Raw genomic sequence first — 8150 nt, forward strand, 5'->3', positions numbered from 1 at the left:
CAGTTAAATAAAGAGATGCCATCCTGTTCCCTCTTGGCAGTTGGATAATGAATCTGGGAGAGAGGTAAGCACCATCAACACTACAAAGGTTTGGATGAGGGTGTAGCAATGGTAGAGTGTGTGCTTAGCATGGACGAGGATACATGCCTTAATCCCTAACACACACACACACACACACACACACGCTCAAAAGATCATCTGAGTTGTGGATCATGGTGGAGGTACTATTCTTGCAACATTCATGGTGCTTCTGAACCCAGTCTAACAATTTTTTCATTATAGTTTAAATATATTGGAGAACTATATAGAGGAAACACAGGTTCCTGCATATCTCAGGTCTTTTCTGGAGACCAGAAACACAAACGGGTTGTACCACAAGTTGCTGCCTTGAACTGTGTAGAATAGTGTTCTGAGGCAGAAAAGAGTGTGGTGATCAATTAGCAATGCCTGCAAGGGTACTTAGGTAGCATTCATTGAGCCTAGGATGGCATCAAATACATAGGAAATGTTCCAATAGGTCAGTGAGGATTCGCTATCAATGTTCATTCTATCTCTGTAACTAACAAGTAGTTTTGAGTAAGTTCTTCAGTGTGGGCTTTGGTTTCCTTTGCTGTAAAAAGATGTGCTGAAAAACAAAATGAAAATAAGCAAAAATAAATAAATAAACAAATAAAGACTGCATGGTCTAAAATATCTTCTAGTTTTAATATGCTGTAATCATGATAATCTCTTTGAAAATGAAGACTGTGTGCATTAAACAATACCCTCTCACAACTCCATTTTGTCTGCATATGCTTAAATCTTCATGTCTTTAAAAGGCCTGTTTGAATCTTGAATGCACCAAATTATGTAACATTTTCCATTGAAAAGGCAGAGTACATTTTTTTTTAATCTGAAGACTCTGACAAATCTGGACTGTGGCTAATGATGAGAAATGGGCATTTCAAGAATTGTTATCTTGAAGTGACTGCTCTAACTCTCAGAACTTGAACTCATGAATTTGTTTTTTTATGTTTCCAAATTGAGGAGACATATTCTCTAAAGATTTGTGTTTCTCTTATTGGTTTTAAATCAGAAATGAGCCTTCATGGTAAAAATTGAAAATGGAGACATTTGCCTTCCTATGGATTCCGTTCTGGGGGCTAAACCAGAACACGTTCACTCATTACATTCTTTTCTTTACTCTTCCCAGCAGTTGTTCCCCATCTCCATCTCCCTCCATCTCATTCCCACCCCTTGAAAAATAATAATATCCCTATAACTTCATTAGAGGCTGTCCAGGGAACTTCTTAATAAGATGACTCACAAAATCAGATAATCAGGGTAATTTTTGCCATTACTATTATTTATTTTGTTTTATTTTGAATAAGAAAGAAGTCATGGAATCAGAGGAATTTTCTTGTGGAATTAGCACAGTGCTCTGGCATCAGAGGAATTGTCTAGTTTAATTTATGAAAAGCACCAGACATCAGTAAAACATTTAACCTCTGGTGGCCCACACTGACATCTGCTTCTGTGGGATGATTTCAACAACACTGGGAATGCGACACGATTCACATGATTTCTCCTTTAACCTGACTTGATCTCTGAACAACTTCACTAGAGGTTCATTGTTTATAATTAAGGTTTGGTCCCTGATAAAAATAAAATGGTTATGGGGGAGATAACACATTAAATAATTGCTAGCCAGTAACCATCAACCATCACTTTTTTTGAGTTTATTTTTAATTGCAAAAATAATAAGTTTCCCCCCACCCCCTGCCAGCTCTGGGGATGACTCCAGGGGTACTACACCCCTGAACTACCTCCTACATCCCCAGCTCTTTTTATTTTTTTATCTTGAGACAGGGTCTCTGTAAATTGCTCAAGCCAGCCTCAAATTTAGGATCCTTTCACTTTAACTTCCTGAGTCTCTGGGATTACAGGCACACTCCAGCACTCCCAGCAAAAATAAGAAGCTTTTGTTGTAAAAAAAGTAAACATTACAGATAAAGCTAAAGAATTCCTTGGTCAAGTTAATAATATTGTACAATTCCACAGACTACCCTTATACAATGGTTGTACAGTGTTTAGGAGAATACTCTGACTGAGACTATCTGCTATTCCTGTCCTCTCACTGGAGGCTGACTGTCAGTTGGGCATAAATCCTCCCAGATTTTTTTCTATGCATTTGCAAATATAGGCACTCACAGAACATAAGGAACTATGTATTTTGTGTTGTGTTCCTTTTTATATAAATGGGATCATGACATATATCTGTGTGTGTGTGTAATTCTGCAACATGCTTTTAAAAACTTAAATGCTATTACTTGGAGATCTTCCCATATAAGTGTATATATTTTTATATATTAAGATATTTACAAATCGGGAGGATGAGGCAGGAGGATTGAAAGTTCAAAGCTAACCTCAGCAACTTAGCAAGACCTTAAGCAATTTAGCAAGACCCTATCTCAAAAAATAAAAAAGGCTGAGTATGTAGCTCAGTGGTTAATACCTCTGGGTTCAATCTCCAAGGTGTGTGTGCGCACACACACACACACACACACACACACAAAACCAAAAATCCCCAAACAAAACCCATTTAACCAATTTACTTTATGCATGGTTTTAAAAAAAACAAATAACACAGAGGACAAAAAAGCAGCCTTCATCTTTCTTAATCCTCCTTTCCCTTGGTCTTCCATTTCAGGAAGGGAACCACTTCCAACAATCTTTTAAAATTCCTCCAACAATTACTTTCATATCTATAAATAATATTTCTTGATTTATTAACTCAAAACAATGCCTGTTAACTTTCCGATCTTTCTGCCCCCATGTGCCTGCTCTCCCTCCTCCTGACACATTATGAAATGCAGAGATCTGTATGTTCTTTGCCGTCTGCATCTGAGGAATGAGATCCATGATCCAAGGAAGATGGAGGGTGGGAGCAAAGACTCAGAGTTTATTTAAGAAACAGAGAGGAAGCTGAGCTCCCAGGAGAGGGTTGCCGCAGACCTACAACTGTCTTAGGATTTGTATAGTGTTGCTGGGGGTGACCTTTAAAGCTATTGGCTAATGACTTCAGGGCAGGGAGTTTCTAAATCCAACTGGGGTGAAACACTTGGTGTTCATGCATTCCTAGTCCATCTGATCAACACAGCTTCTCCTCTGGGATTGGCTCAAGGTTCCAGCCCATACTTTCAGGCTCCAATGAAGTTCCTGGTCATGAGCAGCAAGAAACACAGAATCTGCTGCTTATAGGGGTCCTCACCCTGACTGCGCATCACGTCTCTGGTCCCTGCTCTCAACTCCAGCACTGCATTTAGTTTCTTAGCTGGTTACATCTGTATCTTCAAACTGCCAACCCAACTTTCATTCCTTGTTGTATCAAACACAGACCGTGAATCTTGAAACCATGTTTTAAAAGACAATGACAAGGTAATTTAGCATGTCCCCCTCTTCCACAGCAGACCTCCATTAATTCTTTTAATTTTTTCTTGCCAAGACTGATATTACATTTTGTGGTGTCACCATATTAATCCTCCATGATCAATCTGTAGTTCTATTTTAGAACCTGAAAAACAACCAACAACATTTGCATTGCCATGTCCAGGCAAGCATGTTCACTGCAGAATCCAGAAGTGCTGAAATTGCACTTTCCTCTCTTAAGATCTGTGGTCCAAGTGCGGGTGCCCTTCAAAGGAGACAAATCAGAGCTTCAAGTAGAAATGAATTTTTCTCCTTTTTTCTTCATTTCCTCTTCCTCTTTTTTTTTTCAATTTTTAGTTGTCAATGGACCTTTCTTTTATTTATTTATAAGCAGTGCTGAGAATCAAACCCAGTGCCTCGAACATGCTAGACAAACACTTTATCACTGAACTACAACTCCAGCCCCTTCTCTTCCTCTTTTTCCACCTCCTCTTTTCTTCTTACACTCTCCTTTTCCATGTCTTTTAGCCTCACCTCCTGTTTTGGTCCCCTTCCCCACTTCTATTCTCCTCCTTCCTTCACCCAGATGGGAGTCTTTTCTGAATTTAGACTAGCTGTTAATAATTTTGTCTTCTTCTGCTCTGTATCAACTCTCTGCTCTCCACTTTCCTCTCTAGAAGTGTTCAAAAACTCTCCTACTCCATTTGTTGTTGTGGATATGTACATTTAAAAAAAAATTCCTTTGTTGCTGTTTTCATGGTATCTTAGGTGAGAAAGAAGCTGAAGGCTTGTGCCCAATCCATCATCTTGAACTGAGGTATTATCTTAATATGTAAGGTCTATCTGATCCTTCCCAAAAGGGGAACAATTCAAGAGAGAGTTTTTGCATGTGCAAGACAGGAAATAATCACCAGGTACAAAGCACATTTTCTGAATTCTCTTTATTTTTCTGTAACATTTGATTATTTGACCACTCCCTTTCTTGAAACTTTCTTTCTCCCTAGCTTTTGAGATCCTGTTTTCCTTGTTCTCTTTCACAACTTACACTTTCACCAGTTCCTTTTTCTCTCTTTGTCTTTTTAATGATTCATCTTCACTCCTGTCTTCTCCCTCTATTATTATATTATCCACAGGTCAAAGACTCTCCAAATTTATATCTCCCATACCCACATCTTTCCTGACCTCCACAGCTTCATTTCCAGGAGCCTATAGGACATCTTCACCTGTGTGTTCCCCAAGCACTGCAGACTCTACATGCTGAAAATTGAGCTCAGGATCTTCCTATTGCAGATGCCTTTTATGTTGGCTAACTCCCTAAAGCTAGAAAATTTGAGTCTACATTTCTGAAGCAGGCACTGGTCACAGAGTTATTTCCCATTCTTCTTGAGCACAGCGAAAGTATGCTTCCCAGGCTTCATGGCTGTTAGATATGGCTGGTGGAATATGGGAGGAAGTATATGTCACTTCCAGATCTGGCCCAAGTGAATGATCTTTCTTGTGATCCTCCACTCTCTGCTTCTGTGCTTTGTTATTTAGAGTTTGACCACAGGGCTGGTGTTTTCCTCTTTGCACACTGGAAGAGGCAATATATCATTCAGGAAGGAAGTCACAGCTTCTGAAGGGATTGCTGCTGAGAATGCTCTTACCCAGTGTGATGATGGTTTTTATGTTTCCACTTGGCTTGGCTATGGTGCTTATTTGTTTGGTCAAACACCAGTCTAAATGGTGCTTTGAAGGAATTTTTTAGATGTGATTGACATCAGTAGGCTACTGAATTGGGATTGGCTTACTTCGCTTAGCATGATATTCTCCAATTCCACCCATTTACCAGCAAATGCCATAATTTCATTCTTATTTAACGCTGAGTAATATTCCTTCGTGTATCCTAGTCTTCAGTAGGCTTTAAATAAAGCTGATGACTATCTATCATAAGTGGGTCTCATCCAATTAGTTGAAAGGTTTAAGAGGAAAGACCAAAGATTCCTGAAGAAACTGTGCCTCCAGACTGCAAGATAGAAAACCTGGCTGGGTTTCCAGCCTGCTGGCCTGCAACACAAGTTTTGGACTTGGTGGTCCCCATAAAACCATGAGCCAATTCCTTAAAATAAACCTCATTTCCCAATCTCTCAATTTCTTTACTAATGAATATTTTATTGGTTATAGGTTTTTGTTTTTGGTACTGGGGATTGAACCTGGGGGCACTTTACCACTTTGCTATATCCTCAGTCCTTTTTTAAAAATTATTTTATTATTTTTAAAAAAATTATTTATTTTTTTACACAAATGGAGCACAACTTTTCATTTCTCTAGTTGTACATGAGGTAGAGTCACACCATTCGTGCAATCATACCTATATGTAGGGTAATTATATCCGTGTCATTCCACCATCTTCACCCCTTGACACACACACCCTTCCCTTCCCTTCCTCCCCTCTGCCCAACCCAAAGTTCCTCCATTTTTCCCTTGCCCCCCTTCCCCCCACCATGAATCAACATTCACTTATCAGAGAAAACATTTGGCCTTTGGTTTTTTGGGACTGGCTTACTTCGCTTAGCACGATATTCTCTAATTCCACCCATTTACCTGCAAATGCCATAATTTCATTCTTACTTAATGCTGAGTAATATTCCATTGTGTATCCCACTCTTCAGTCTATACCCAAAAGACTTAAAACTAGCATACTACAGTGATGCAGCCACCTCGATGTTTATAGCAGTTCAATTCACAACAACTAAACTGTGGAACCAGGCTAGATGTCCTTCAATAGATAAATGGACAAAGAAACTGTGGTATAGATATACAATGGAATATTACTCCCCAGTCTTTTTAATTTTTTATTTTGACACAGGGAGATGCTAAATTGCTGAAACTGGCCTTGAACTTGCAGTTCTCCTGCTTCAGCCTCATATTGGTTCTATTTATTTGAAGAACCCTGACCGTATACCAGGGAAAGAGTCAATTTCTTTCCATGTGACCTTTCAACATTTCTATCACTATCTCACTCTAAGACTGGATTTAAGGCATATCTGTATAAATACCAGATACTGGCCAAAGATGTAGATAAGATACAAAGCTTTTTCCAGAGTTGAAACAGAAATGCTCTTTCCCACCCTATCCCATAATATATTTTTTTCAAAACAACATTTAAAACAGACACTCAGATCTTCTTGGATACTACTCAAGTTTTACTGGAAATTGAAGAGAAACTTAAAAAGCAATAGAGTTACCTACTCAGAAGGTCACTGATAGAAGACACACATTTTTTTATTTATTTGTGAATTGGTACCAGTATAGGATTCCCCAAAATATGCATCCAGGATGTTGAAATATCCTCTTAGCAACATCTTACCTCTCTCCCATTCCACACTTGTGCAAAAACCCAGGTTGAAGATTGAAGCCGGGTAGCACAAGGATCCTAAAGGAGCCTGAAGAAAGTCACTTCTAAAAAACCTTGGCTAGGGAATAAGGTTGTAGGTAATATATAGTGGCCATCCCTGAGGAGTCAAATACTGAATCAGAAAAAGTTTAAAAATAAAAGAAAGAAAGAAACATTGAAAAGATAGATGTGGGAAAGGTAGAATGGATGTGGGAATTCACGAATTCTCATCTCATTTAATTCTGGAGTTAAGATACCATGTAGGATGTGGGCAGTGAAAGATTCCCTTGGACTTCTGTAGAAGGCCACCATGCTCAACCACAGTGCTCAATTAGAGCACCACATTCAATTCCTCAGCTGGTCTCTGCCGCTGAGTTACATCCCCAGCCCTTTTTATTTTTTATTTTGAGACAGGGTCTTGCTAAGTTGCTGAACTTGTGATCCCCCTGCCTCAGTGTCCCAAGTTGCTGGATTACAGGTGTGGACCCTGGCACCCCCTTCTACCCATTCTCTATACCACTGCTACATTAATCTTCCTTAAATAATCCCTCTGTCCTGTTGACTCAGAAGGCTTTAGGGATCATTGTCTTCCTAGAGCATCAACTCTCAACTTAGGGGGGATAATGTTTAGTTGGGTTACATTTAGAACTCTGTCATATGTTAAAATTAGCCCCAGAATTTGCTAATTAATGTCTCTGAATGCTGAATTTCTGATATCTGCTATAGTGACAATGTGGAATCACTTAATTTTTTTTATTACAAGACTATATAAATAGGAAGTATGATTTGGGTATTATTGTGAATATACACATTTATCTTAAGAGTTCCCATAATAGTTGAAAGGTTTTGCCTAAAAAAAAGGTCTTAAATAGCTGAAATACATCAAGTTAGTTTCAGATATTGAGTTTTCTAAATTCCATATTGGTCTTATTCTGGGTTATTAAAGTGGCTATCATCTGGGGAGAAGTATCTTTGGGATCTGAATAAACTTTTGAAATCCTTACAACAAATGTGATGACTTAAGCCACTGAAAAGAATGACCTTGCCCACAGAGAGTGAGGACTTGAGAAGGAATCAGGACAGAACCTAGGACGACACCAACACAGGGATAGACCATTCATTAGATTTCTAAAGCCAGCTCAGAGCCAACAGAGTAATCCGTACTCAATAGGCATTGTTTTTGAATTGCACTGTAATTCAAAACGGTGTGTGTTTCAATAGTATGTTTCATTCATTTATTATTTTATTTTTATTGTTTTGAGAGAAGGTCTGGCTATGTTGCCCAGGCTGGTTTTGAACTCCTGGGCTCGAGTGATCCTCTTGCCTAGTCCTCTTTGTAGCTGGGACTACAGGTACACACCAACCA

This window comes from Marmota marmota, unplaced genomic scaffold (genome assembly GCF_001458135.2).
Source record: "Marmota marmota marmota unplaced genomic scaffold, marMar, whole genome shotgun sequence".
NCBI lineage: Eukaryota > Metazoa > Chordata > Mammalia > Rodentia > Sciuridae > Marmota > Marmota marmota.